Source organism: Lissotriton helveticus, chromosome 1_2, assembly GCF_964261635.1.
Source record: "Lissotriton helveticus chromosome 1_2, aLisHel1.1, whole genome shotgun sequence".
Lineage (NCBI taxonomy): Eukaryota > Metazoa > Chordata > Amphibia > Caudata > Salamandridae > Lissotriton > Lissotriton helveticus.
The window spans coordinates 376,902,250-376,928,666 of NC_136058.1; the positions used below are offsets into that span (position 1 = coordinate 376,902,250).

At 47.6% G+C, this 26,417-nt stretch overlaps 40 non-coding genes across 40 annotated transcripts; 15 read left to right on the forward strand and 25 right to left on the reverse strand.

Annotated features, from left to right (window-relative positions):
- Positions 1-596: 596 nt before the first annotated feature.
- TRNAG-GCC (transfer RNA glycine (anticodon GCC)) lies at positions 597-667 on the forward strand. The gene has a single exon. It is a non-coding gene; the product is annotated as a tRNA-Gly (tRNA).
- A 71-nt stretch (positions 668-738) lies between these two features.
- On the reverse strand, positions 739-810 carry TRNAW-CCA (transfer RNA tryptophan (anticodon CCA)). The gene has a single exon. It is a non-coding gene; the product is annotated as a tRNA-Trp (tRNA).
- Positions 811-1,339: 529 nt separating this feature from the next.
- Positions 1,340-1,410, forward strand: TRNAG-GCC (transfer RNA glycine (anticodon GCC)). Its single transcript has one exon. It is a non-coding gene; the product is annotated as a tRNA-Gly (tRNA).
- Positions 1,411-3,009: 1,599 nt separating this feature from the next.
- On the forward strand, positions 3,010-3,080 carry TRNAG-GCC (transfer RNA glycine (anticodon GCC)). Its single transcript has one exon. It is a non-coding gene; the product is annotated as a tRNA-Gly (tRNA).
- A 71-nt stretch (positions 3,081-3,151) lies between these two features.
- On the reverse strand, positions 3,152-3,223 carry TRNAW-CCA (transfer RNA tryptophan (anticodon CCA)). The gene has a single exon. It is a non-coding gene; the product is annotated as a tRNA-Trp (tRNA).
- Positions 3,224-3,471: 248 nt separating this feature from the next.
- TRNAN-GUU (transfer RNA asparagine (anticodon GUU)) lies at positions 3,472-3,545 on the reverse strand. The gene has a single exon. It is a non-coding gene; the product is annotated as a tRNA-Asn (tRNA).
- A 207-nt stretch (positions 3,546-3,752) lies between these two features.
- Positions 3,753-3,823, forward strand: TRNAG-GCC (transfer RNA glycine (anticodon GCC)). Its single transcript has one exon. It is a non-coding gene; the product is annotated as a tRNA-Gly (tRNA).
- A 1,742-nt stretch (positions 3,824-5,565) lies between these two features.
- TRNAW-CCA (transfer RNA tryptophan (anticodon CCA)) lies at positions 5,566-5,637 on the reverse strand. Its single transcript has one exon. It is a non-coding gene; the product is annotated as a tRNA-Trp (tRNA).
- Positions 5,638-5,885: 248 nt separating this feature from the next.
- Positions 5,886-5,959, reverse strand: TRNAN-GUU (transfer RNA asparagine (anticodon GUU)). Its single transcript has one exon. It is a non-coding gene; the product is annotated as a tRNA-Asn (tRNA).
- Positions 5,960-6,308: 349 nt separating this feature from the next.
- Positions 6,309-6,380, reverse strand: TRNAW-CCA (transfer RNA tryptophan (anticodon CCA)). Its single transcript has one exon. It is a non-coding gene; the product is annotated as a tRNA-Trp (tRNA).
- A 1,468-nt stretch (positions 6,381-7,848) lies between these two features.
- Positions 7,849-7,919, forward strand: TRNAG-GCC (transfer RNA glycine (anticodon GCC)). Its single transcript has one exon. It is a non-coding gene; the product is annotated as a tRNA-Gly (tRNA).
- Positions 7,920-7,990: 71 nt separating this feature from the next.
- Positions 7,991-8,062, reverse strand: TRNAW-CCA (transfer RNA tryptophan (anticodon CCA)). The gene has a single exon. It is a non-coding gene; the product is annotated as a tRNA-Trp (tRNA).
- A 1,457-nt stretch (positions 8,063-9,519) lies between these two features.
- Positions 9,520-9,590, forward strand: TRNAG-GCC (transfer RNA glycine (anticodon GCC)). Its single transcript has one exon. It is a non-coding gene; the product is annotated as a tRNA-Gly (tRNA).
- A 71-nt stretch (positions 9,591-9,661) lies between these two features.
- TRNAW-CCA (transfer RNA tryptophan (anticodon CCA)) lies at positions 9,662-9,733 on the reverse strand. The gene has a single exon. It is a non-coding gene; the product is annotated as a tRNA-Trp (tRNA).
- Positions 9,734-9,981: 248 nt separating this feature from the next.
- TRNAN-GUU (transfer RNA asparagine (anticodon GUU)) lies at positions 9,982-10,055 on the reverse strand. The gene has a single exon. It is a non-coding gene; the product is annotated as a tRNA-Asn (tRNA).
- A 349-nt stretch (positions 10,056-10,404) lies between these two features.
- TRNAW-CCA (transfer RNA tryptophan (anticodon CCA)) lies at positions 10,405-10,476 on the reverse strand. The gene has a single exon. It is a non-coding gene; the product is annotated as a tRNA-Trp (tRNA).
- A 1,484-nt stretch (positions 10,477-11,960) lies between these two features.
- TRNAG-GCC (transfer RNA glycine (anticodon GCC)) lies at positions 11,961-12,031 on the forward strand. The gene has a single exon. It is a non-coding gene; the product is annotated as a tRNA-Gly (tRNA).
- Positions 12,032-12,102: 71 nt separating this feature from the next.
- Positions 12,103-12,174, reverse strand: TRNAW-CCA (transfer RNA tryptophan (anticodon CCA)). The gene has a single exon. It is a non-coding gene; the product is annotated as a tRNA-Trp (tRNA).
- Positions 12,175-12,703: 529 nt separating this feature from the next.
- TRNAG-GCC (transfer RNA glycine (anticodon GCC)) lies at positions 12,704-12,774 on the forward strand. The gene has a single exon. It is a non-coding gene; the product is annotated as a tRNA-Gly (tRNA).
- A 71-nt stretch (positions 12,775-12,845) lies between these two features.
- Positions 12,846-12,917, reverse strand: TRNAW-CCA (transfer RNA tryptophan (anticodon CCA)). The gene has a single exon. It is a non-coding gene; the product is annotated as a tRNA-Trp (tRNA).
- A 1,456-nt stretch (positions 12,918-14,373) lies between these two features.
- On the forward strand, positions 14,374-14,444 carry TRNAG-GCC (transfer RNA glycine (anticodon GCC)). Its single transcript has one exon. It is a non-coding gene; the product is annotated as a tRNA-Gly (tRNA).
- A 71-nt stretch (positions 14,445-14,515) lies between these two features.
- On the reverse strand, positions 14,516-14,587 carry TRNAW-CCA (transfer RNA tryptophan (anticodon CCA)). Its single transcript has one exon. It is a non-coding gene; the product is annotated as a tRNA-Trp (tRNA).
- A 248-nt stretch (positions 14,588-14,835) lies between these two features.
- On the reverse strand, positions 14,836-14,909 carry TRNAN-GUU (transfer RNA asparagine (anticodon GUU)). The gene has a single exon. It is a non-coding gene; the product is annotated as a tRNA-Asn (tRNA).
- Positions 14,910-15,116: 207 nt separating this feature from the next.
- Positions 15,117-15,187, forward strand: TRNAG-GCC (transfer RNA glycine (anticodon GCC)). Its single transcript has one exon. It is a non-coding gene; the product is annotated as a tRNA-Gly (tRNA).
- Positions 15,188-15,258: 71 nt separating this feature from the next.
- Positions 15,259-15,330, reverse strand: TRNAW-CCA (transfer RNA tryptophan (anticodon CCA)). Its single transcript has one exon. It is a non-coding gene; the product is annotated as a tRNA-Trp (tRNA).
- Positions 15,331-15,578: 248 nt separating this feature from the next.
- TRNAN-GUU (transfer RNA asparagine (anticodon GUU)) lies at positions 15,579-15,652 on the reverse strand. The gene has a single exon. It is a non-coding gene; the product is annotated as a tRNA-Asn (tRNA).
- A 1,893-nt stretch (positions 15,653-17,545) lies between these two features.
- TRNAG-GCC (transfer RNA glycine (anticodon GCC)) lies at positions 17,546-17,616 on the forward strand. The gene has a single exon. It is a non-coding gene; the product is annotated as a tRNA-Gly (tRNA).
- Positions 17,617-17,687: 71 nt separating this feature from the next.
- Positions 17,688-17,759, reverse strand: TRNAW-CCA (transfer RNA tryptophan (anticodon CCA)). Its single transcript has one exon. It is a non-coding gene; the product is annotated as a tRNA-Trp (tRNA).
- A 529-nt stretch (positions 17,760-18,288) lies between these two features.
- On the forward strand, positions 18,289-18,359 carry TRNAG-GCC (transfer RNA glycine (anticodon GCC)). The gene has a single exon. It is a non-coding gene; the product is annotated as a tRNA-Gly (tRNA).
- A 71-nt stretch (positions 18,360-18,430) lies between these two features.
- On the reverse strand, positions 18,431-18,502 carry TRNAW-CCA (transfer RNA tryptophan (anticodon CCA)). The gene has a single exon. It is a non-coding gene; the product is annotated as a tRNA-Trp (tRNA).
- A 1,598-nt stretch (positions 18,503-20,100) lies between these two features.
- Positions 20,101-20,172, reverse strand: TRNAW-CCA (transfer RNA tryptophan (anticodon CCA)). The gene has a single exon. It is a non-coding gene; the product is annotated as a tRNA-Trp (tRNA).
- Positions 20,173-20,420: 248 nt separating this feature from the next.
- On the reverse strand, positions 20,421-20,494 carry TRNAN-GUU (transfer RNA asparagine (anticodon GUU)). Its single transcript has one exon. It is a non-coding gene; the product is annotated as a tRNA-Asn (tRNA).
- A 207-nt stretch (positions 20,495-20,701) lies between these two features.
- TRNAG-GCC (transfer RNA glycine (anticodon GCC)) lies at positions 20,702-20,772 on the forward strand. The gene has a single exon. It is a non-coding gene; the product is annotated as a tRNA-Gly (tRNA).
- Positions 20,773-20,843: 71 nt separating this feature from the next.
- TRNAW-CCA (transfer RNA tryptophan (anticodon CCA)) lies at positions 20,844-20,915 on the reverse strand. Its single transcript has one exon. It is a non-coding gene; the product is annotated as a tRNA-Trp (tRNA).
- Positions 20,916-22,387: 1,472 nt separating this feature from the next.
- Positions 22,388-22,458, forward strand: TRNAG-GCC (transfer RNA glycine (anticodon GCC)). The gene has a single exon. It is a non-coding gene; the product is annotated as a tRNA-Gly (tRNA).
- Positions 22,459-22,529: 71 nt separating this feature from the next.
- TRNAW-CCA (transfer RNA tryptophan (anticodon CCA)) lies at positions 22,530-22,601 on the reverse strand. The gene has a single exon. It is a non-coding gene; the product is annotated as a tRNA-Trp (tRNA).
- Positions 22,602-24,058: 1,457 nt separating this feature from the next.
- Positions 24,059-24,129, forward strand: TRNAG-GCC (transfer RNA glycine (anticodon GCC)). The gene has a single exon. It is a non-coding gene; the product is annotated as a tRNA-Gly (tRNA).
- Positions 24,130-24,200: 71 nt separating this feature from the next.
- Positions 24,201-24,272, reverse strand: TRNAW-CCA (transfer RNA tryptophan (anticodon CCA)). The gene has a single exon. It is a non-coding gene; the product is annotated as a tRNA-Trp (tRNA).
- Positions 24,273-24,520: 248 nt separating this feature from the next.
- Positions 24,521-24,594, reverse strand: TRNAN-GUU (transfer RNA asparagine (anticodon GUU)). Its single transcript has one exon. It is a non-coding gene; the product is annotated as a tRNA-Asn (tRNA).
- A 349-nt stretch (positions 24,595-24,943) lies between these two features.
- TRNAW-CCA (transfer RNA tryptophan (anticodon CCA)) lies at positions 24,944-25,015 on the reverse strand. The gene has a single exon. It is a non-coding gene; the product is annotated as a tRNA-Trp (tRNA).
- Positions 25,016-26,417: the final 1,402 nt, after the last annotated feature.

The following is a 26,417-nucleotide window of genomic DNA, read 5'->3' on the forward strand; positions in this document are numbered from 1 at the left end:
GACAAGAGGGTTCTCAGGGAAAGAAATCCCAGGAGTATTGATGGCTAGGCCCTGAAACACAACAATCCTGGATTGGCAAGGCACAATATGGCTGTGCAACAGGCCTGACCCTAGGCTTCCGGAGTTCTTGGTCACAAAAGGCTCCAGTGATCTAAGCCCGACCAGGGCTGTAGGCCACGTTGGGAGCGCGTTAGGGACGCAGGGCGCAGAACTCTGCCCGTTTCACCCCAGCATTTAGGGGAGGACACAGAATCTGGGAAAGCCAGTGGGAAGGATTTTCCAGGAGGAGAGTTCAGTGAGATAATCTGAAACACAATAGTGCTGGTGATCTGGCGGGTGCATTCTGTGAACCACTTTTGTCGGGAGCAGCCTGCCATCATGCCCTGATAAACACAACTCTAGTCCCAAGCCAGTGACCTCAGCAAATGCAAAGACATTCATAGTTATAGGCTCCTGCATCTGATTCTTGCCATCTTCATGTGAAACGTTGGCGTTATCATGTCTGCTGCGCACACTTTGTTCATATGTGTACAATTTAGTGTGTGCACCTGATCACTGTCTTGGGCAGAGCTCTGACTGTGAACAACCCATGTGAAGCATTGGTGGTTCAGTGGTAGAATTCTCGCCTGCCACGCGGGAGGCCCGGGTTCGATTCCCGGCCAATGCAAGACTGCTTTCTTTTGACTTTGTTTTCGAAAGGAAATATATGACCTCAGTGGGGAATAAAATGGTGAGCAGTGACCCCGACGTGATTTGAACACGCAACCTTCTGATCTGGAGTCAGACGCGCTACCGTTGCGCCACGAGGTCCTTACACTTACAGCTTTCGGAGCCAGATCAACAAATGCTGTGGGCCTTTTGACTTATTTTCCCCTCCTCATATGCCTACAGTTGTATTACAGAGCTTGACCTTTTGTTTTCTATCCTAATTATGAAATTGACTGCAGGTGCCGAGAGAACGCAGAGAATTGAAATATTCAGGGAAAGGGTGTCCAGCAGGAGAGAGCAAAGGTATGTATCTGTTTTCCATTCAAGTGTTTCATGCAGGCAAAATAATACGTCCCTGGGTGGGCTTGAACCACCAACCTTTCGCTTAAAATCCGAACGTGCTAACCGATTGCGCCACAGAGACGAGTGACTACAGCATCTTTCCTTAGACTCAATATATATCTTGATATGTATGTGCCTGCCTGGAGCTTGTCTTATATAAGCCATCATCATGTGAAACTTTGGCGTTGTCATGTCTGCTGCGCACACTTTGTTCATGTGTGTACAATTTAAGTGTGTGCACCTGATCACTGTCTTGGACAGAGCTATGCCTGTGAACTCCCCATGTGAAGCATTGGTGGTTCAGTGGTAGAATTCTCGCCTGCCACGCGGGAGGCCCGGGTTCGATTCCCGGCCAATGCAAGGCTGCGTTCCTTTGACTTTGTTTTCGAAAGGAAATATATGAACACAGTGGGGAATAAAATGGTAAGCAGTGACCCCGACGTGATTTGACCACGCAACCTTCCGATCTGGAGTCAGACGCGCTACCGTTGCGCCACAAGGTCCTTACACTTACAGCCTTCAAGCCAGATCAACAAATGCTGATGGCCTTTTGACTTATTTTCCCCTCCTCATATGCCTACAGTTGTATTACAGGGCTAGGCCTTTTGTTTTCTATCCTAATTATGAAATTGACTGCAGGTGCAGAGAGAACGCAGAGGATTGAAATGTTCAGATAAAGGGTCTTAAGCAGGAGAGAGCAGAGGTACGTATCTGTGTTTCATTAAAGTGTTTCATGCAGGCAAAAAGGATACTTCCCTGGGTGGGCTTGAACCACCAACCTTTCTGTTAACAACCGAACGCGCTAACCATTTGCACCACAGAGGTTAATAACTGTAGCACAGTTCCTGAGACTCAATATATATCTTGATAATTGTGTGCCTGCCTGGAGCTTGTGTTATATAATGCGTCTTTATGCCATACAGCATTTCTCATTTGCTTAGTGTCTTGTTATTGTTGGACGTAATGATGAATAGACTACTGTCTAATGGTCTTAGTGCCAGTATTACTACCGGTCCCAGTGTATGAGACACATACATGACTTTTCTGTTGCCTGCTTAGCATAGCTCCCTGCTCCTCTGTAGGTGTGCTACCAGCCAGTAAGGCGTGTGCCTTGCCCATCAGATGTGTTATGTTAGACTTGACTTCTCTGTGAGCAAAGTCTCCCTCCCATAGCAGGTGCTTTCTCTGAACTCTTGACTTGTAAGACTGCTGGGAAAGGCCCTCCCTAGCCCCTCACTCAGATAGATACATTTACCTTCAGAGCTCAGCTTTGGAGAAAGAGATTGGGGAGAGAGCAAATAGGGGAAGGCCAATGGTGCACACTTTATTTTACATAAAAGCTGGGGCTTGTGGGAGGACAGGGACAAGAGGGTTCTCAGGGAAAGAAATCCCAGGAGTATTGATGGATAGGCCCTGAAACACAACAATCCCGGATTGGCAAGGCACAATATGCCTGTGCAACAGGCCTGACCCTAGGCTTCCGGAGTTCTTGGTCACAAAAGGCTCCAGTGATCTAAGCCCGACCAGGGCTGTAGGCCGCGTTGGGAGCGCGTTAGGGACGCAGGGCGCAGAACTCTGCCCGTTTCACCCCAGCATTTAGGGGAGGACACAGAATCTGGGAAAGCCAGTGGGAAGGATTTTCCAGGAGGAGAGTTCAGTGAGATAATCTGAAACACAATAGTGCTGGTGATCTGGCGGGTGCATTCTGTGAACCACTTTTGTCGGGAGCAGCCTGCCATCATGCCCTGATAAACACAACTCTAGTCCCAAGCCAGTGACCTCAGCAAATGCAAAGACATTCATAGTTATAGTCTCCTGCATCTGATTCTTGCCATCTTCATGTGAAACGTTGGCGTTATCATGTCTGCTGCGCACACTTTGTTCATATGTGTACAATTTAAGTGTGTGCACCTGATCACTGTCTTGGGCAGAGCTCTGCCTGTGAACAACCCATGTGAAGCATTGGTAGTTCAGTGGTAGAATTCTCGCCTGCCACGCGGGAGGCCCGGGTTCGATTCCCGGCCAATGCAAGACTGCTTTCTTTTGACTTTGTTTTCGAAAGGATATATATGACCTCAGTGGGGAATAAAATGGTAAGCAGTGACCCCGACGTGATTTGAACACGCAACCTTCTGATCTGGAGTCAGACGCGCTACCGTTGCGCCACGAGGTCCTTACACTTACAGCTTTCGGAGCCAGATCAACAAATGCTGTGGGCCTTTTGACTTATTTTCCCCTCCTCATATGCCTACAGTTGTATTACAGAGCTTGACCTTTTGTTTTCTATCCTAATTATGAAATTGACTGCAGGTGCCGAGAGAACGCAGAGAATTGAAATATTCAGGGAAAGGGTGTCCAGCAGGAGAGAGCAAAGGTATGTATCTGTTTTCCATTCAAGTGTTTCATGCAGGCAAAATAATACGTCCCTGGGTGGGCTTGAACCACCAACCTTTTGGTTAACAGCCGAACGCGCTAACCGATTGCGCCACAGAGACGAGTGACTACAGCATCTTTCCTTAGACTCAATATATATCTTGATATGTACGTGCCTGCCTGGAGCTTGTCTTATATAAGCCATCATCATGTGAAACTTTGGCGTTGTCATGTCTGCTGCGCACACTTTGTTCGTATGTGTACAATTTAAGTGTGTGCACCTGATCACTGTCTTGGACAGAGCTATGCCTGTGAACTCCCCATGTGAAGCATTGGTGGTTCAGTGGTAGAATTCTTGCCTGCCACGCGGGAGGCCCGGGTTCGATTCCCGGCCAATGCAAGGCTGCGTTCCTTTGACTTTGTTTTCGAAAGGAAATATATGAACTCGGTAAGCAGTGACCCCGACGTGATTTGACCACGCAACCTTCTGATCTGGAGTCAGACGCGCTACCTTTGCGCCACAAGGTCCTTACACTTACAGCTTTCAAGCCAGATCAATAAATGCTGATGGCCTTTTGACTTATTTTCCCCTCCTCATATGCCTACAGTTGTATTACAGGGCTAGGCCTTTTGTTTTCTATCCTAATTATGAAATTGACTGCAGGTGCAGAGAGAACGCAGAGGATTGAAATGTTCAGATAAAGGGTCTTAAGCAGGAGAGAGCAGAGGTACGTATCTGTGTTTCATTAAAGTGTTTCATGCAGGCAAAAAGGATACTTCCCTGGGTGGGCTTGAACCACCAACCTTTCTGTTAACAACCGAACGCGCTAACCATTTGCACCACAGAGGTTAATAACTGAAGCACAGTTCCTGAGACTCAATATATATCTTGATAATTGTGTGCCTGCCTGGAGCTTGTGTTATATAATGCGTCTTTATGCCATACAGCATTTCTCATTTGCTTAGTGTCTTGTTATTGTTGGACGTAATGATGAATAGACTACTGTCTAATGGTCTTAGAGCCAGTATTACTACCGGTCCCAGTGTATGAGACACATACATGACTTTTCTGTTGCCTGCTTAGCATAGCTCCCTGCTCCTCTGTAGGTGTGCTACCAGCCAGTAAGGCGTGTGCCTTGCCCATCAGATGTGTTATGTTAGACTTGACTTCTCTGTGAGCAAAGTCTCCCTCCCATAGCAGGTGCTTTCTCTGAACTCTTGACTTGTAAGACTGCTGGGAAAGGCCCTCCCTAGCCCCTCACTCAGATAGATACATTTACCTTCAGAGCTCAGCTTTGGAGAAAGAGATTGGGGAGAGAGCAAATAGGGGAAGGCCCATGGTGCACACTTTATTTTACATAAAAGCTGGGGCTTGTGGGAGGACAGGGACAAGAGGGTTCTCAGGGAAAGAAATCCCAGGAGTATTGATGGCTAGGCCCTGAAACACAACAATCCCGGATTGGCAAGGCACAATATGCCTGTGCAACAGGCCTGACCCTAGGCTTCCGGAGTTCTTGGTCACAAAAGGCTCCAGTTATCTAAGCCCGACCAGGGCTGTGCCCGACCAGAGCTGTAGGCCGCGTTGGGAGCGCGTTAGGGACGCAGGGCGCAGAACTCTGCCCGTTTCACCCCAGCATTTAGGGGAGGACACAGAATCTGGGAAAGCCAGTGGGAAGGATTTTCCAGGAGGAGAGTTCAGTAAGATAATCTGAAACACAATAGTGCTGGTGATCTGGCGGGTGCATTCTGTGAACCACTTTTGTCGGGAGCAGCCTGCCATCATGCCCTGATAAACACAACTCTAGTCCCAAGCCAGTGACCTCAGCAAATGCAAAGACATTCATAGTTATAGTCTCCTGCATCTGATTCTTGCCATCTTCATGTGAAACGTTGGCGTTATCATGTCTGCTGCGCACACTTTGTTCATATGTGTACAATTTAAGTGTGTGCACCTGATCACTGTCTTGGGCAGAGCTCTGCCTGTGAACAACCCATGTGAAGCATTGGTAGTTCAGTGGTAGAATTCTCGCCTGCCACGCGGGAGGCCCGGGTTCGATTCCCAGCCAATGCAAGACTGCTTTCTTTTGACTTTGTTTTCGAAAGGATATATATGACCTCAGTGGGGAATAAAATGGTAAGCAGTGACCCCGACGTGATTTGAACACGCAACCTTCTGATCTGGAGTCAGACGCGCTACCGTTGCACCACGAGGTCCTTACACTTACAGCTTTCGGAGCCAGATCAACAAATGCTGTGGGCCTTTTGACTTATTTTCCCCTCCTCATATGCCTACAGTTGTATTACAGAGCTTGACCTTTTGTTTTCTATCCTAATTATGAAATTGACTGCAGGTGCCGAGAGAACGCAGAGAATTGAAATATTCAGGGAAAGGGTGTCCAGCAGGAGAGAGCAAAGGTATGTTTCTGTTTTCCATTCAAGTGTTTCATGCAGGCAAAATAATACGTCCCTGGGTGGGCTTGAACCACCAACCTTTTGGTTAACAGCCGAACGCGCTAACCGATTGCGCCACAGAGACGAGTGACTACAGCATCTTTCCTTAGACTCAATATATATCTTGATATGTACGTGCCTGCCTGGAGCTTGTCTTATATAAGCCATCATCATATGAAACTTTGGCGTTGTCATGTCTGCTGCGCACACTTTGTTCATATGTGTACAATTTAAGTGTGTGCACCTGATCACTGTCTTGGACAGAGCTATGCCTGTGAACTCCCCATGTGAAGCATTGGTGGTTCAGTGGTAGAATTCTTGCCTGCCACGCGGGAGGCCCGGGTTCGATTCCTGGCCAATGCAAGGCTGCGTTCCTTTGACTTTGTTTTCGAAAGGAAATATATGAACTCAGTGGGGAATAAAACGGTAAGCAGTGACCCCGACGTGATTTGACCACGCAACCTTCTGATCTGGAGTCAGACGCGCTACCGTTGCGCCACAAGGTCCTTACACTTACAGCCTTCAAGCTAGATCAACAAATGCTGATGGCCTTTTGACTTATTTTCCCCTCCTCATATGCCTACAGTTGTATTACAGGGCTAGGCCTTTTGTTTTCTATCCTAATTATGAAATTGACTGCAGGTGCAGAGAGAACGCAGAGGATTGAAATGTTCAGATAAAGGGTCTTAAGCAGGAGAGAGCAGAGGTACGTATCTGTGTTTCATTAAAGTGTTTCATGCAGGCAAAAAGGATACTTCCCTGGGTGGGCTTGAACCACCAACCTTTCAGTTAACAACCGAACGCGCTAACCATTTGCACCACAGAGGTTAATAACTGTAGCACAGTTCCTGAGACTCAATATATATCTTGATAATTGTGTGCCTGCCTGGAGCTTGTGTTATATAATGCGTCTTTATGCCATACAGCATTTCTCATTTGCTTAGTGTCTTGTTATTGTTGGACGTAATGATGAATAGACTACTGTCTAATGGTCTTAGAGCCAGTATTACTACCGGTCCCAGTGTATGAGACACATACATGACTTTTCTGTTGCCTGCTTAGCATAGCTCCCTGCTCCTCTGTAGGTGTGCTACCAGCCAGTAAGGCGTGTGCCTTGCCCATCAGATGTGTTATGTTAGACTTGACTTCTCTGTGAGCAAAGTCTCCCTCCCATAGCAGGTGCTTTCTCTGAACTCTTGACTTGTAAGACTGCTGGGAAAGGCCCTCCCTAGCCCCTCACTCAGATAGATACATTTACCTTCAGAGCTCAGCTTTGGAGAAAGAGATTGGGGAGAGAGCAAATAGGGGAAGGCCCATGGTGCACACTTTATTTTACATAAAAGCTGGGGCTTGTGGGAGGACAGGGACAAGAGGGTTCTCAGGGAAAGAAATCCCAGGAGTATTGATGGCTAGGCCCTGAAACACAACAATCCCGGATTGGCAAGGCACAATATGCCTGTGCAACAGGCCTGACCCTAGGCTTCCGGAGTTCTTGGTCACAAAAGGCTCCAGTGATCTAAGCCCGACCAGGGCTGTAGGCCGCATTGGGAGCGCGTTAGGGACGCGTAAAGGGACGCAGGGCGCAGAACTCCGCCCGTTTCACCCCAGCATTTAGGGGAGGACGCAGAATCTGGGAAAGCCAGTGGGAAGGATTTTCCAGGAGGAGAGTTCAGTGAGATAATCTGAAACACAATAGGGCTGGTGATCTGGCGGGTGCATTCTGTGAAACACTTTTGTCGGGAGCAGCCTGCCATCATGCCCTGATAAACACAACTCTAGTCCCAAGCCAGTGACCTCAGCAAATGCAAAGACATTCATAGTTATAGTCTCCTGCATCTGATTCTTGCCATCTTCATGTGAAACGTTGGCGTTATCATGTCTGCTGCGCACACTTTGTTCATATGTGTACAATTTAAGTGTGTTTACCTGATCACTGTCTTGGGCAGAGCTCTGCCTGTGAACAACCCATGTGAAGCATTGGTGGTTCAGTGGTAGAATTCTCGCCTGCCACGCGGGAGGCCCGGGTTCGATTCCCGGCCAATGCAAGACTGCTTTCTTTTGACTTTGTTTTCGAAAGGAAATATATGACCTCAGTGGGGAATAAAATGGTAAGCAGTGACCCCGACGTGATTTGAACACGTAACCTTCTGATCTGGAGTCAGACGCGCTACCGTTGCGCCACGAGGTCCTTACACTTACCGCTTTCGGAGCCAGATCAACAAATGCTGTGGGCCTTTTGACTTATTTTCCCCTCCTCATATGCCTACAGTTGTATTACAGAGCTTGACCTTTTGTTTTCTATCCTAATTATGAAATTGACTGCAGGTGCCGAGAGAACGCAGAGAATTGAAATATTCAGGGAAAGGTTGTCCAGCAGGAGAGAGCAAAGGTATGTATCTGTTTTCCATTCAAGTGTTTCATGCAGGCAAAATAATACGTCCCTGGGTGGGCTTGAACCACCAACCTTTCTGTTAACAACCGAACGCGCTAACCATTTGCACCACAGAGGTTAATAACTGTAGCACAGTTCCTGAGACTCAATATATATCTTGATAATTGTGTGCCTGCCTGGAGCTTGTGTTATATAATGCGTCTTTATGCCATACAGCATTTCTCATTTGCTTAGTGTCTTGTTATTGTTGGACGTAATGATGAATAGACTACTGTCTAATGGTCTTAGAGCCAGTATTACTACCGGTCCCAGTGTATGAGACACATACATGACTTTTCTGTTGCCTGCTTAGCATAGCTCCCTGCTCCTCTGTAGGTGTGCTACCAGCCAGTAAGGCGTGTGCCTTGCCCATCAGATGTGTTATCTTAGACTTGACTTCTCTGTGAGCAAAGTCTCCCTCCCATAGCAGGTGCTTTCTCTGAACTCTTGACTTGTAAGACTGCTGGGAAAGGCCCTCCCTAGCCCCTCACTCAGATAGATACATTTACCTTCAGAGCTCAGCTTTGGAGAAAGAGATTGGGGAGAGAGCAAATAGGGGAAGGCCCATGGTGCACACTTTATTTTACATAAAAGCTGGGGCTTGTGGGAGGACAGGGACAAGAGGGTTCTCAGGGAAAGAAATCCCAGGAGTATTGATGGCTAGGCCCTGAAACACAACAATCCCGGATTGGCAAGGCACAATATGCCTATGCAACAGGCCTGACCCTAGGCTTCCGGAGTTCTTGGTCACAAAAGGCTCCAGTGATCTAAGCCCGACCAGGGCTGTAGGCCGCGTTGGGAGCGCGTTAGGGACGCAGGGCGCAGAACTCTGCCCGTTTCACCCCAGCATTTAGGGGAGGACACAGAATCTGGGAAAGCCAGTGGGAAGGATTTTCCAGGAGGAGAGTTCAGTGAGATAATCTGAAACACAATAGTGCTGGTGATCTGGCGGGTGCATTCTGTGAACCACTTTTGTCGGGAGCAGCCTGCCATCATGCCCTGATAAACACAACTCTAGTCCCAAGCCAGTGACCTCAGCAAATGCAAAGACATTCATAGTTATAGTCTCCTGCATCTGATTCATTGCCATCTTCATGTGAAACGTTGGCGTTATCATGTCTGCTGCGCACACTTTGTTCATATGTGTACAATTTAAGTGTGTGCACCTGATCACTGTCTTGGGCAGAGCTCTGCCTGTGAACAACCCATGTGAAGCATTGGTAGTTCAGTGGTAGAATTCTCGCCTGCCACGCGGGAGGCCCGGGTTCGATTCCCGGCCAATGCAAGACTGCTTTCTTTTGACTTTGTTTTCGAAAGGATATATATGACCTCAGTGGGGAATAAAATGGTAAGCAGTGACCCCGACGTGATTTGAACACGCAACCTTCTGATCTGGAGTCAGACGCGCTACCGTTGCGCCACGAGGTCCTTACACTTACAGCTTTCGGAGCCAGATCAACAAATGTTGTGGGCCTTTTGACTTATTTTCCCCTCCTCATATGCCTACAGTTGTATTACAGAGCTTGACCTTTTGTTTTCTATCCTAATTATGAAATTGACTGCAGGTGCCGAGAGAACGCAGAGAATTGAAATATTCAGGGAAAGGGTGTCCAGCAGGAGAGAGCAAAGGTATGTATCTGTTTTCCATTCAAGTGTTTCATGCAGGCAAAATAATACGTCCCTGGGTGGGCTTGAACCACCAACCTTTTGGTTAACAGCCGAACGCGCTAACCGATTGCGCCACAGAGACGATTGACTACAGCATCTTTCCTTAGACTCAATATATATCTTGATATGTACGTGCCTGCCTGGAGCTTGTCTTATATAAGCCATCATCATGTGAAACTTTGGCGTTGTCATGTCTGCTGCGCACACTTTGTTCATATGTGTACAATTTAAGTGTGTGCACCTGATCACTGTCTTGGACAGAGCTATGCCTGTGAACTCCCCATGTGAAGCATTGGTGGTTCAGTGGTAGAATTCTCGCCTGCCACGCGGGAGGCTCGGGTTTGATTCCCGGCCAATGCAAGGCTGTGTTCCTTTGACTTTGTTTTCGAAAGGAAATATATGAACTCAGTGGGGAATAAAACGGTAAGCAGTGACCCCGACGTGATTTGACCACGCAACCTTCTGATCTGGAGTCAGACGCGCTACCGTTGCGCCACAAGGTCCTTACACTTACAGCCTTCAAGCCAGATCAACAAATGCTGATGGCCTTTTGACTTATTTTCCCCTCCTCATATGCCTACAGTTGTATTACAGGGCTAGGCCTTTTGTTTTCTATCCTAATTATGAAATTGACTGCAGGTGCAGAGAGAACGCAGAGGATTGAAATGTTCAGATAAAGGGTCTTAAGCAGGAGAGAGCAGAGGTACGTATCTGTGTTTCATTAAAGTGTTTCATGCAGGCAAAAAGGAAACTTCCCTGGGTGGGCTTGAACCACCAACCTTTCTGTTAACAACCGAACGCGCTAACCATTTGCACCACAGAGGTTAATAACTGTAGCACAGTTCCTGAGACTCAATATATATCTTGATAATTGTGTGCCTGCCTGGAGCTTGTGTTATATAATGCGTCTTTATGCCATACAGCATTTCTCATTTGCTTAGTGTCTTGTTATTGTTGGACGTAATGATGAATAGACTACTGTCTAATGGTCTTAGAGCCAGTATTACTACCGGTCCCAGTGTATGAGACACATACATGACTTTTCTGTTGCCTGCTTAGCATAGCTCCCTGCTCCTCTGTAGGTGTGCTACCAGCCAGTAAGGCGTGTGCCTTGCCCATCAGATGTGTTATGTTAGACTTGACTTCTCTGTGAGCAAAGTCTCCCTCCCATAGCAGGTGCTTTCTCTGAACTCTTGACTTGTAAGACTGCTGGGAAAGGCCCTCCCTAGCCCCTCACTCAGATAGATACATTTACCTTCAGAGCTCAGCTTTGGAGAAAGAGATTGGGGAGAGAGCAAATAGGGGAAGGCCCATGGTGCACACTTTATTTTACATAAAAGCTGGGGCTTGTGGGAGGACAGGGACAAGAGGGTTCTCAGGGAAAGAAATCCCAGGAGTATTGATGGCTAGGCCCTGAAACACAACAATCCCGGATTGGCAAGGCACAATATGCCTGTGCAACAGGCCTGACCCTAGGCTTCCGGAGTTCTTGGTCACAAAAGGCTCCAGTTATCTAAGCCCGACCAGGGCTGTGCCCGACCAGAGCTGTAGGCCGCGTTGGGAGCGCGTTAGGGACGCGTAAAGGGACGCAGGGCGCAGAACTCTGCCCGTTTCACCCCAGCATTTAGGGGAGGACACAGAATCTGGGAAAGCCAGTGGGAAGGATTTTCCAGGAGGAGAGTTCAGTGAGATAATCTGAAACACAATAGTGCTGGTGATCTGGCGGGTGCATTCTGTGAACCACTTTTGTCGGGAGCAGCCTGCCATCATGCCCTGATAAACACAACTCTAGTCCCAAGCCAGTGACCTCAGCAAATGCAAAGACATTCATAGTTATAGTCTCCTGCATCTGATTCTTGCCATCTTCATGTGAAACGTTGGCGTTATCATGTCTGCTGCGCACACTTTGTTCATATGTGTACAATTTAAGTGTGTGCACCTGATCACTGTCTTGGGCAGAGCTCTGACTGTGAACAACCCATGTGAAGCATTGGTGGTTCAGTGGTAGAATTCTCGCCTGCCACGCGGGAGGCCCGGGTTTGATTCCCGGCCAATGCAAGACTGCTTTCTTTTGACTTTGTTTTCGAAAGGAAATATATGACCTCAGTGGGGAATAAAATGGTGAGCAGTGACCCCGACGTGATTTGAACACGCAACCTTCTGATCTGGAGTCAGACGCGCTACCGTTGCGCCACGAGGTCCTTACACTTACAGCTTTCGGAGCCAGATCAACAAATGCTGTGGGCCTTTTGACTTATTTTCCCCTCCTCATATGCCTACAGTTGTATTACAGAGCTTGACCTTTTGTTTTCTATCCTAATTATGAAATTGACTGCAGGTGCCGAGAGAACGCAGAGAATTGAAATATTCAGGGAAAGGGTGTCCAGCAGGAGAGAGCAAAGGTATGTATCTGTTTTCCATTCAAGTGTTTCATGCAGGCAAAATAATACGTCCCTGGGTGGGCTTGAACCACCAACCTTTCGCTTAAAATCCGAGCGTGCTAACCGATTGCGCCACAGAGACGAGTGACTACAGCATCTTTCCTTAGACTCAATATATATCTTGATATGTATGTGCCTGCCTGGAGCTTGTCTTATATAAGCCATCATCATGTGAAACTTTGGCGTTGTCATGTCTGCTGCGCACACTTTGTTCATATGTGTACAATTTAAGTGTGTGCACCTGATCACTGTCTTGGACAGAGCTATGCCTGTGAACTCCCCATGTGAAGCATTGGTGGTTCAGTGGTAGAATTCTCGCCTGCCACGCGGGAGGCCCGGGTTCGATTCCCGGCCAATGCAAGGCTGCGTTCCTTTGACTTTGGTTTCGAAAGGAAATATATGAACTCAGTGGGGAATAAAATGGTAAGCAGTGACCCCGACGTGATTTGACCACGCAACCTTCTGATCTGGAGTCAGACGCGCTACCGTTGCGCCACAAGGTCCTTACACTTACAGCCTTCAAGCCAGATCAACAAATGCTGATGGCCTTTTGACTTATTTTCCCCTCCTCATATGCCTACAGTTGTATTACAGGGCTAGGCCTTTTGTTTTCTATCCTAATTATGAAATTGACTGCAGGTGCAGAGAGAACGCAGAGGATTGAAATGTTCAGATAAAGGGTCTTAAGCAGGAGAGAGCAGAGGTACGTATCTGTGTTTCATTAAAGTGTTTCATGCAGGCAAAAAGGATACTTCCCTGGGTGGGCTTGAACCACCAACCTTTCTGTTAACAACCGAACGCGCTAACCATTTGCACCACAGAGGTTAACAACTGTAGCACAGTTCCTGAGACTCAATATATATCTTGATAATTGTGTGCCTGCCTGGAGCTTGTGTTATATAATGCGTCTTTATGCCATACAGCATTTCTCATTTGCTTAGTGTCTTGTTATTGTTGGACGTAATGATGAATAGACTACTGTCTAATGGTCTTAGAGCCAGTATTACTACCGGTCCCAGTGTATGAGACACATACATGACTTTTCTGTTGCCTGCTTAGCATAGCTCCCTGCTCCTCTGTAGGTGTGCTACCAGCCAGTAAGGCGTGTGCCTTGCCCATCAGATGTGTTATGTTAGACTTGACTTCTCTGTGAGCAAAGTCTCCCTCCCATAGCAGGTGCTTTCTCTGAACTCTTGACTTGTAAGACTGCTGGGAAAGGCCCTCCCTAGCCCCTCACTCAGATAGATACATTTACCTTCAGAGCTCAGCTTTGGAGAAAGAGATTGGGGAGAGAGCAAATAGGGGAAGGCCAATGGTGCACACTTTATTTTACATAAAAGCTGGGGCTTGTGGGAGGACAGGGACAAGAGGGTTCTCAGGGAAAGAAATCCCAGGAGTATTGATGGATAGGCCCTGAAACACAACAATCCCGGATTGGCAAGGCACAATATGCCTGTGCAACAGGCCTGACCCTAGGCTTCCGGAGTTCTTGGTCACAAAAGGCTCCAGTGATCTAAGCCCGACCAGGGCTGTAGGCCGCGTTGGGAGCGCGTTAGGGACGCAGGGCGCAGAACTCTGCCCGTTTCACCCCAGCATTTAGGGGAGGACACAGAATCTGGGAAAGCCAGTGGGAAGGATTTTCCAGGAGGAGAGCTCAGTGAGATAATCTGAAACACAATAGTGCTGGTGATCTGGCGGGTGCATTCTGTGAACCACTTTTGTCGGGAGCAGCCTGCCATCATGCCCTGATAAACACAACTCTAGTCCCAAGCCAGTGACCTCAGCAAATGCAAAGACATTCATAGTTATAGTCTCCTGCATCTGATTCTTGCCATCTTCATGTGAAACGTTGGCGTTATCATGTCTGCTGCGCACACTTTGTTCATATGTGTACAATTTAAGTGTGTGCACCTGATCACTGTCTTGGGCAGAGCTCTGCCTGTGAACAACCCATGTGAAGCATTGGTGGTTCAGTGGTAGAATTCTCGCCTGCCACGCGGGAGGCCCGGGTTCGATTCCCGGCCAATGCAAGACTGCTTTCTTTTGACTTTGTTTTCGAAAGGAAATATATGACCTCAGTGGGGAATAAAATGGTAAGCAGTGACCCCGACGTGATTTGAACACGCAACCTTCTGATCTGGAGTCAGACGCGCTACCGTTGCGCCACGAGGTCCTTACACTTACAGCTTTCGGAGCCAGATCAACAAATGCTGTGGGCCTTTTGACTTATTTTCCCCTCCTCATATGCCTACAGTTGTATTACAGAGCTTGACCTTTTGTTTTCTATCCTAATTATGAAATTGACTGCAGGTGCCGAGAGAACGCAGAGAATTGAAATATTCAGGGAAAGGGTGTCCAGCAGGAGAGAGCAAAGGTATGTATCTGTTTTCCATTCAAGTGTTTCATGCAGGCAAAATAATACGTCCCTGGGTGGGCTTGAACCACCAACCTTTTAGTTAACAGCCGAACGCGCTAACCGATTGCACCACAGAGACGAGTGACTACAGCATTTTTCCTTAGACTCAATATATATCTTGATATGTATGTGCCTGCCTGGAGCTTGTCTTATATAAGCCATCATCATGTGAAACTTTGGCGTTGTCATGTCTGCTGCGCACACTTTGTTCATATGTGTACAATTTAAGTGTGTGCACCTGATCACTGTCTTGGACAGAGCTATGCCTGTGAACTCCCCATGTGAAGCATTGGTGGTTCAGTGGTAGAATTCTCGCCTGCCACGCGTGAGGCCCGGGTTCGATTCCCGGCCAATGCAAGGCTGCGTTCCTTTGACTTTGTTTTCGAAAGGAAATATATGAACTCAGTGGGGAATAAAATGGTAAGCAGTGACCCCGACGTGATTTGACCACGCAACCTTCTGATCTGGAGTCAGACGCGCTACCGTTGCGCCACAAGGTCCTTACACTTACAGCTTTCGGAGCCAGATCAACAAATGCTGTGGGCCTTTTGACTTATTTTCCCCTCCTCATATGCCTACAGTTGTATTACAGAGCTTGACCTTTTGTTTTCTATCCTAATTATGAAATTGACTGCAGGTGCCGAGAGAACGCAGAGAATTGAAATATTCAGGGAAAGGGTGTCCAGCAGGAGAGAGCAAAGGTATGTATCTGTTTTCCATTCAAGTGTTTCATGCAGGCAAAATAATACGTCCCTGGGTGGGCTTGAACCACCAACCTTTCACTTAACAGCCGAACGCGCTAACCGATTGCGCCACAGAGACGAGTGACTACAGCATCTTTCCTTAGACTCAATATATATCTTGATATGTATGTGCCTGCCTGGAGCTTGTCTTATATAAGCCATCATCATGTGAAACTTTGGCGTTGTCATGTCTGCTGCGCACACTTTGTTCATATGTGTACAATTTAAGTGTGTGCACCTGATCACTGTCTTGGACAGAGCTATGCCTGTGAACTCCCCATGTGAAGCATTGGTGGTTCAGTGGTAAAATTCTCGCCTGCCACGCGGGAGGTCTGGGTTCGATTCCCGGCCAATGCAAGGTTGCGTTCCTTTGACTTTGTTTTCGAAAGGAAATATATGAACTCAGTGGGGAATAAAATGGTAAGCAGTGACCCCGACGTGATTTGACCACGCAACCTTCTGATCTGGAGTCAGACGCGCTACCGTTGTGCCACAAGGTCCTTACACTTACAGCCTTCAAGCCAGATCAACAAATGCTGATGGCCTTTTGACTTATTTTCCCCTCCTCATATGCCTACAGTTGTATTACAGGGCTAGGCCTTTTGTTTTCTATCCTAATTATGAAATTGACTGCAGGTGCAGAGAGAACGCAGAGGATTGAAATGTTCAGATAAAGGGTCTTAAGCAGGAGAGAGCAGAGGTACGTATCTGTGTTTCATTAAAGTGTTTCATGCAGGCAAAAAGGATACTTCCCTGGGTGGGCTTGAACCACCAACCTTTCTGTTAACAACCGAACGCGCTAACCATTTGCACCACAGAGGTTAATAACTGTAGCACAGTTCCTGAGACTCAATATATATCTTGATAATTGTGTGCCTGCCTGGAGCTTGTGTTATATAATGCGTCTTTATGCCATACAGCATTTCTCATTTGCTTAGTGTCTTGTTATTGTTGGACGTAATGATGAATAGACTACTGTCTAATGGTCTTAGAGCCAGTATTACTACCGGTCCCAGTGTATGAGACACATACATGACTTTTCTGTTGCCTGCTCAGCATAGCTCCCTGCTTCTCTGTAGGTGTGCTACCAGCCAGTAAGGCGTGTGCCTTGCCCATCAGATGTGTTATGTTAGACTTGACTTCTCTGTGAGCAAAGTCTCCCTCCCATAGCAGGTGCTTTCTCTGAACTCTTGACTTGTAAGACTGCTGGGAAAGGCCCTCCCTAGCCCCTCACTCAGATAGATACATTTACCTTCAGAGCTCAGCTTTGGAGAAAGAGATTGGGGAGAGAGCAAATAGGGGAAGGCCCATGGTGCACACTTTATTTTACATAAAAGCTGGGGCTTGTGGGAGGACAGGGACAAGAGGGTTCTCAGGGAAAGAAATCCCAGGAGTATTGATGGCTAGGCCCTGAAACACAACAATCCCGGATTGGCAAGGCACAATATGGCTGTGCAACAGGCCTGACCCTAGGCTTCCGGAGTTCTTGGTCACAAAAGGCTCCAGTGATCTAAGCCCGACCAGGGCTGTGCCCGACCAGGGCTGTAGGCCACGTTGGGAGCGCGTTAGGGACGCAGGGCGCAGAACTCTGCCCGTTTCACCCCAGCATTTAGGGGAGGACACAGAATCTGGGAAAGCCAGTGGGAAGGATTTTCCAGGAGGAGAGTTCAGTGAGATAATCTGAAACACAATAGTGCTGGTGATCTGGCGGGTGCATTCTGTGAACCACTTTTGTCGGGAGCAGCCTGCCATCATGCCCTGATAAACACAACTCTAGTCCCAAGCCAGTGACCTCAGCAAATGCAAAGACATTCATAGTTATAGTCTCCTGCATCTGATTCTTGCCATCTTCATGTGAAACGTTGGCGTTATCATGTCTGCTGCGCACACTTTGTTCATATGTGTACAATTTAAGTGTGTGCACCTGATCACTGTCTTGGGCAGAGCTCTGACTGTGAACAACCCATGTGAAGCATTGGTGGTTCAGTGGTAGAATTCTCGCCTGCCACGCGGGAGGCCCGGGTTTGATTCCCGGCCAATGCAAGACTGCTTTCTTTTGACTTTGTTTTCGAAAGGAAATATATGACCTCAGTGGGGAATAAAATGGTGAGCAGTGACCCCGACGTGATTTGAACACGCAACCTTCTGATCTGGAGTCAGACGCGCTACCGTTGCGCCACGAGGTCCTTACACTTACAGCTTTCGGAGCCAGATCAACAAATGCTGTGGGCCTTTTGACTTATTTTCCCCTCCTCATATGCCTACAGTTGTATTACAGAGCTTGACCTTTTGTTTTCTATCCTAATTATGAAATTGACTGCAGGTGCCGAGAGAACGCAGAGAATTGAAATATTCAGGGAAAGGGTGTCCAGCAGGAGAGAGCAAAGGTATGTATCTGTTTTCCATTCAAGTGTTTCATGCAGGCAAAATAATACGTCCCTGGGTGGGCTTGAACCACCAACCTTTCGCTTAAAATCCGAACGTGCTAACCGATTGCGCCACAGAGACGAGTGACTACAGCATCTTTCCTTAGACTCAATATATATCTTGATATGTATGTGCCTGCCTGGAGCTTGTCTTATATAAGCCATCATCATGTGAAACTTTGGCGTTGTCATGTCTGCTGCGCACACTTTGTTCATATGTGTACAATTTAAGTGTGTGCACCTGATCACTGTCTTGGACAGAGCTATGCCTGTGAACTCCCCATGTGAAGCATTGGTGGTTCAGTGGTAGAATTCTCGCCTGCCACGCGGGAGGCCCGGGTTCGATTCCCGGCCAATGCAAGGCTGCGTTCCTTTGACTTTGTTTTCGAAAGGAAATATATGAACTCAGTGGGGAATAAAATGGTAAGCAGTGACCCCGACGTGATTTGACCACGCAACCTTCTGATCTGGAGTCAGACGCGCTACCGTTGCGCCACAAGGTCCTTACACTTACAGCCTTCAAGCCAGATCAACAAATGCTGATGGCCTTTTGACTTATTTTCCCCTCCTCATATGCCTACAGTTGTATTACAGGGCTAGGCCTTTTGTTTTCTATCCTAATTATGAAATTGACTGCAGGTGCAGAGAGAACGCAGAGGATTGAAATGTTCAGATAAAGGGTCTTAAGCAGGAGAGAGCAGAGGTACGTATCTGTGTTTCATTAAAGTGTTTCATGCAGGCAAAAAGGATACTTCCCTGGGTGGGCTTGAACCACCAACCTTTCTGTTAACAACCGAACGCGCTAACCATTTGCACCACAGAGGTTAATAACTGTAGCACAGTTCCTGAGACTCAATATATATCTTGATAATTGTGTGCCTGCCTGGAGCTTGTGTTATATAATGCGTCTTTATGCCATACAGCATTTCTCATTTGCTTAGTGTCTTGTTATTGTTGGACGTAATGATGAATAGACTACTGTCTAATGGTCTTAGAGCCAGTATTACTACCGGTCCCAGTGTATGAGACACATACATGACTTTTCTGTTGCCTGCTTAGCATAGCTCCCTGCTCCTCTGTAGGTGTGCTACCAGCCAGTAAGGCGTGTGCCTTGCCCATCAGATGTGTTATGTTAGACTTGACTTCTCTGTGAGCAAAGTCTCCCTCCCATAGCAGGTGCTTTCTCTGAACTCTTGACTTGTAAGACTGCTGGGAAAGGCCCTCCCTAGCCCCTCACTCAGATAGATACATTTACCTTCAGAGCTCAGCTTTGGAGAAAGAGATTGGGGAGAGAGCAAATAGGGGAAGGCCAATGGTGCACACTTTATTTTACATAAAAGCTGGGGCTTGTGGGAGGACAGGGACAAGAGGGTTCTCAGGGAAAGAAATCCCAGGAGTATTGATGGATAGGCCCTGAAACACAACAATCCCGGATTGGCAAGGCACAATATGCCTGTGCAACAGGCCTGACCCTAGGCTTCCGGAGTTCTTGGTCACAAAAGGCTCCAGTGATCTAAGCCCGACCAGGGCTGTAGGCCGCGTTGGGAGCGCGTTAGGGACGCAGGGCGCAGAACTCTGCCCGTTTCACCCCAGCATTTAGGGGAGGACACAGAATCTGGGAAAGCCAGTGGGAAGGATTTTCCAGGAGGAGAGTTCAGTGAGATAATCTGAAACACAATAGTGCTGGTGATCTGGCGGGTGCATTCTGTGAACCACTTTTGTCGGGAGCAGCCTGCCATCATGCCCTGATAAACACAACTCTAGTCCCAAGCCAGTGACCTCAGCAAATGCAAAGACATTCATAGTTATAGTCTCCTGCATCTGATTCTTGCCATCTTCATGTGAAACGTTGGCGTTATCATGTCTGCTGCGCACACTTTGTTCATATGTGTACAATTTAAGTGTGTGCACCTGATCACTGTCTTGGGCAGAGCTCTGCCTGTGAACAACCCATGTGAAGCATTGGTGGTTCAGTGGTAGTATTCTCGCCTGCCACGCGGGAGGCCCGGGTTCGATTCCCGGCCAATGCAAGACTGCTTTCTTTTGACTTTGTTTTCGAAAGGAAATATATGACCTCAGTGGGGAATAAAATGGTAAGCAGTGACCCCGACGTGATTTGAACACGCAACCTTCTGATCTGGAGTCAGACGCGCTACCGTTGCGCCACGAGGTCCTTACACTTACAGCTTTCGGAGCCAGATCAACAAATGCTGTGGGCCTTTTGACTTATTTTCCCCTCCTCATATGCCTACAGTTGTATTACAGAGCTTGACCTTTTGTTTTCTATCCTAATTATGAAATTGACTGCAGGTGCCGAGAGAACGCAGAGAATTGAAATATTCAGGGAAAGGGTGTCCAGCAGGAGAGAGCAAAGGTATGTATCTGTTTTCCATTCAAGTGTTTCATGCAGGCAAAATAATACGTCCCTGGGTGGGCTTGAACCACCAACCTTTTAGTTAACAGCCGAACGCGCTAACCGATTGCACCACAGAGACGAGTGACTACAGCATTTTTCCTTAGACTCAATATATATCTTGATATGTATGTGCCTGCCTGGAGCTTGTCTTATATAAGCCATCATCATGTGAAACTTTGGCGTTGTCATGTCTGCTGCGCACACTTTGTTCATATGTGTACAATTTAAGTGTGTGCACCTGATCACTGTCTTGGACAGAGCTATGCCTGTGAACTCCCCATGTGAAGCATTGGTGGTTCAGTGGTAGAATTCTCGCCTGCCACGCGTGAGGCCCGGGTTCGATTCCCGGCCAATGCAAGGCTGCGTTCCTTTGACTTTGTTTTCGAAAGGAAATATATGAACTCAGTGGGGAATAAAATGGTAAGCAGTGACCCCGACGTGATTTGACCACGCAACCTTCTGATCTGGAGTCAGACGCGCTACCGTTGCGCCACAAGGTCCTTACACTTACAGCCTTCAAGCCAGATCAACAAATGCTGATGGCCTTTTGACTTATTTTCCCCTCCTCATATGCCTACAGTTGTATTACAGGGCTAGGCCTTTTGTTTTCTATCCTAATTATGAAATTGACTGCAGGTGCAGAGAGAACGCAGAGGATTGAAATGTTCAGATAAAGGGTCTTAAGCAGGAGAGAGCAGAGGTACGTATCTGTGTTTCATTAAAGTGTTTCATGCAGGCAAAAAGGATACTTCCCTGGGTGGGCTTGAACCACCAACCTTTCTGTTAACAACCGAACGCGCTAACCATTTGCACCACAGAGGTTAATAACTGTAGCACAGTTCCTGAGACTCAATATATATCTTGATAATTGTGTGCCTGCCTGGAGCTTGTGTTATATAATGCGTCTTTATGCCATACAGCATTTCTCATTTGCTTAGTGTCTTGTTATTGTTGGACGTAATGATGAATAGACTACTGTCTAATGGTCTTAGAGCCAGTATTACTACCGGTCCCAGTGTATGAGACACATACATGACTTTTCTGTTGCCTGCTTAGCATAGCTCCCTGCTCCTCTGTAGGTGTGCTACCAGCCAGTAAGGCGTGTGCCTTGCCCATCAGATGTGTTATGTTAGACTTGACTTCTCTGTGAGCAAAGTCTCCCTCCCATAGCAGGTGCTTTCTCTGAACTCTTGACTTGTAAGACTGCTGGGAAAGGCCCTCCCTAGCCCCTCACTCAGATAGATACATTTACCTTCAGAGCTCAGCTTTGGAGAAAGAGATTGGGGAGAGAGCAAATAGGGGAAGGCCCATGGTGCACACTTTATTTTACATAAAAGCTGGGGCTTGTGGGAGGACAGGGACAAGAGGGTTCTCAGGGAAAGAAATCCCAGGAGTATTGATGGCTAGGCCCTGAAACACAACAATCCCGGATTGGCAAGGCACAATATGCCTGTGCAACAGGCCTGACCCTAGGCTTCCGGAGTTCTTGGTCACAAAAGGCTCCAGTGATCTAAGCCCGACCAGGGCTGTGCCCGACCAGGGCTGTAGGCCGCGTTGGGAGCGCGTTAGGGACGCAGGGCGCAGAACTCTGCCCGTTTCACCCCAGCATTTAGGGGAGGACACAGAATCTGGGAAAGCCAGTGGGAAGGATTTTCCAGGAGGAGAGTTCAGTGAGATAATCTGAAACACAATAGTGCTGGTGATCTGGCAGGTGCATTCTGTGAACCACTTTTGTCGGGAGCAGCCTGCCATCATGCCCTGATAAACACAACTCTAGTCCCAAGCCAGTGACCTCAGCAAATGCAAAGACATTCATAGTTATAGTCTCCTGCATCTGATTCTTGCCATCTTCATGTGAAACGTTGGCGTTATCATGTCTGCTGCGCACACTTTGTTCATATGTGTACAATTTAAGTGTGTTTACCTGATCACTGTCTTGGGCAGAGCTCTGCCTGTGAACAACCCATGTGAAGCATTGGTGGTTCAGTGGTAGAATTCTCGCCTGCCACGCGGGAGGCCCGGGTTCGATTCCCGGCCAATGCAAGACTGCTTTCTTTTGACTTTGTTTTCGAAAGGAAATATATGACCTCAGTGGGGAATAAAATGGTAAGCAGTGACCCCGACGTGATTTGAACACGTAACCTTCTGATCTGGAGTCAGACGCGCTACCGTTGCGCCACGAGGTCCTTACACTTACCGCTTTCGGAGCCAGATCAACAAATGCTGTGGGCCTTTTGACTTATTTTCCCCTCCTCATATGCCTACAGTTGTATTACAGAGCTTGACCTTTTGTTTTCTATCCTAATTATGAAATTGACTGCAGGTGCCGAGAGAACGCAGAGAATTGAAATATTCAGGGAAAGGTTGTCCAGCAGGAGAGAGCAAAGGTATGTATCTGTTTTCCATTCAAGTGTTTCATGCAGGCAAAATAATACGTCCCTGGGTGGGCTTGAACCACCAACCTTTCTGTTAACAACCGAACGCGCTAACCATTTGCACCACAGAGGTTAATAACTGTAGCACAGTTCCTGAGACTCAATATATATCTTGATAATTGTGTGCCTGCCTGGAGCTTGTGTTATATAATGCGTCTTTATGCCATACAGCATTTCTCATTTGCTTAGTGTCTTGTTATTGTTGGACGTAATGATGAATAGACTACTGTCTAATGGTCTTAGAGCCAGTATTACTACCGGTCCCAGTGTATGAGACACATACATGACTTTTCTGTTGCCTGCTTAGCATAGCTCCCTGCTCCTCTGTAGGTGTGCTACCAGCCAGTAAGGCGTGTGCCTTGCCCATCAGATGTGTTATGTTAGACTTGACTTCTCTGTGAGCAAAGTCTCCCTCCCATAGCAGGTGCTTTCTCTGAACTCTTGACTTGTAAGACTGCTGGGAAAGGCCCTCCCTAGCCCCTCACTCAGATAGATACATTTACCTTCAGAGCTCAGCTTTGGAGAAAGAGATTGGGGAGAGAGCAAATAGGGGAAGGCCCATGGTGCACACTTTATTTTACATAAAAGCTGGGGCTTGTGGGAGGACAGGGACAAGAGGGTTCTCAGGGAAAGAAATCCCAGGAGTATTGATGGCTAGGCCCTGAAACACAACAATCCCGGATTGGCAAGGCACAATATGCCTGTGCAACAGGCCTGACCCTAGGCTTCCGGAGTTCTTGGTCACAAAAGGCTCCAGTGATCTAAGCCCGACCAGGGCTGTAGGCCGCGTTGGGAGCGCGTTAGGGACGCAGGGCGCAGAACTCTGCCCGTTTCACCCCAGCATTTAGGGGAGGACACAGAATCTGGGAAAGCCAGTGGGAAGGATTTTCCAGGAGGAGAGTTCAGTGAGATAATCTGAAACACAATAGTGCTGGTGATCTGGCGGGTGCATTCTGTGAACCACTTTTGTCGGGAGCAGCCTGCCATCATGCCCTGATAAACACAACTCTAGTCCCAAGCCAGTGACCTCAGCAAATGCAAAGACATTCATAGTTATAGTCTCCTGCATCTGATTCATTGCCATCTTCATGTGAAACGTTGGCGTTATCATGTCTGCTGCGCACACTTTGTTCATATGTGTACAATTTAAGTGTGTGCACCTGATCACTGTCTTGGGCAGAGCTCTGCCTGTGAACAACCCATGTGAAGCATTGGTAGTTCAGTGGTAGAATTCTCGCCTGCCACGTGGGAGGCCCGGGTTCGATTCCCGGCCAATGCAAGACTGCTTTCTTTTGACTTTGTTTTCGAAAGGATATATATGACCTCAGTGGGGAATAAAATGGTAAGCAGTGACCCCGACGTGATTTGAACACGCAACCTTCTGATCTGGAGTCAGACGCGCTACCGTTGCGCCACGAGGTCCTTACACTTACAGCTTTCGGAGCCAGATCAACAAATGTTGTGGGCCTTTTGACTTATTTTCCCCTCCTCATATGCCTACAGTTGTATTACAGAGCTTGACCTTTTGTTTTCTATCCTAATTATGAAATTGACTGCAGGTGCTGAGAGAACGCAGAGAATTGAAATATTCAGGGAAAGGGTGTCCAGCAGGAGAGAGCAAAGGTATGTATCTGTTTTCCATTCAAGTGTTTCATGCAGGCAAAATAATACGTCCCTGGGTGGGCTTGAACCACCAACCTTTTGGTTAACAGCCGAACGCGCTAACCGATTGCGCCACAGAGACGAGTGACTACAGCATCTTTCCTTAGACTCAATATATATCTTGATATGTACGTGCCTGCCTGGAGCTTGTCTTATATAAGCCATCATCATGTGAAACTTTGGCGTTGTCATGTCTGCTGCGCACACTTTGTTCATATGTGTACAATTTAAGTGTGTGCACCTGATCACTGTCTTGGACAGAGCTATGCCTGTGAAGTCCCCATGTGAAGCATTGGTGGTTCAGTGGTAGAATTCTCGCCTGCCACGCGGGAGGCTCGGGTTCGATTCCCGGCCAATGCAAGGCTGTGTTCCTTTGACTTTGTTTTCGAAAGGAAATATATGAACTCAGTGGGGAATAAAACGGTAAGCAGTGACCCCGACGTGATTTGACCACGCAACCTTCTGATCTGGAGTCAGACGCGCTACCGTTGCGCCACAAGGTCCTTACACTTACAGCCTTCAAGCCAGATCAACAAATGCTGATGGCCTTTTGACTTATTTTCCCCTCCTCATATGCCTACAGTTGTATTACAGGGCTAGGCCTTTTGTTTTCTATCCTAATTATGAAATTGACTGCAGGTGCAGAGAGAACGCAGAGGATTGAAATGTTCAGATAAAGGGTCTTAAGCAGGAGAGAGCAGAGGTACGTATCTGTGTTTCATTAAAGTGTTTCATGCAGGCAAAAAGGAAACTTCCATGGGTGGGCTTGAACCACCAACCTTTCTGTTAACAACCGAACGCGCTAACCATTTGCACCACAGAGGTTAATAACTGTAGCACAGTTCCTGAGACTCAATATATATCTTGATAATTGTGTGCCTGCCTGGAGCTTGTGTTATATAATGCGTCTTTATGCCATACAGCATTTCTCATTTGCTTAGTGTCTTGTTATTGTTGGACGTAATGATGAATAGACTACTGTCTAATGGTCTTAGAGCCAGTATTACTACCGGTCCCAGTGTATGAGACACATACATGACTTTTCTGTTGCCTGCTTAGCATAGCTCCCTGCTCCTCTGTAGGTGTGCTACCAGCCAGTAAGGCGTGTGCCTTGCCCATCAGATGTGTTATGTTAGACTTGACTTCTCTGTGAGCAAAGTCTCCCTCCCATAGCAGGTGCTTTCTCTGAACTCTTGACTTGTAAGACTGCTGGGAAAGGCCCTCCCTAGCCCCTCACTCAGATAGATACATTTACCTTCAGAGCTCAGCTTTGGAGAAAGAGATTGGGGAGAGAGCAAATAGGGGAAGGCCCATGGTGCACACTTTATTTTACATAAAAGCTGGGGCTTGTGGGAGGACAGGGACAAGAGGGTTCTCAGGGAAAGAAATCCCAGGAGTATTGATGGCTAGGCCCTGAAACACAACAATCCCGGATTGGCAAGGCACAATATGCCTGTGCAACAGGCCTGACCCTAGGCTTCCGGAGTTCTTGGTCACAAAAGGCTCCAGTTATCTAAGCCCGACCAGGGCTGTGCCCGACCAGAGCTGTAGGCCGCGTTGGGAGCGCGTTAGGGACGCGTAAAGGGACGCAGGGCGCAGAACTCTGCCCGTTTCACCCCAGCATTTAGGGGAGGACACAGAATCTGGGAAAGCCAGTGGGAAGGATTTTCCAGGAGGAGAGTTCAGTGAGATAATCTGAAACACAATAGTGCTGGTGATCTGGCGGGTGCATTCTGTGAACCACTTTTGTCGGGAGCAGCCTGCCATCATGCCCTGATAAACACAACTCTAGTCCCAAGCCAGTGACCTCAGCAAATGCAAAGACATTCATAGTTATAGTCTCCTGCATCTGATTCTTGCCATCTTCATGTGAAACGTTGGCGTTATCATGTCTGCTGCGCACAC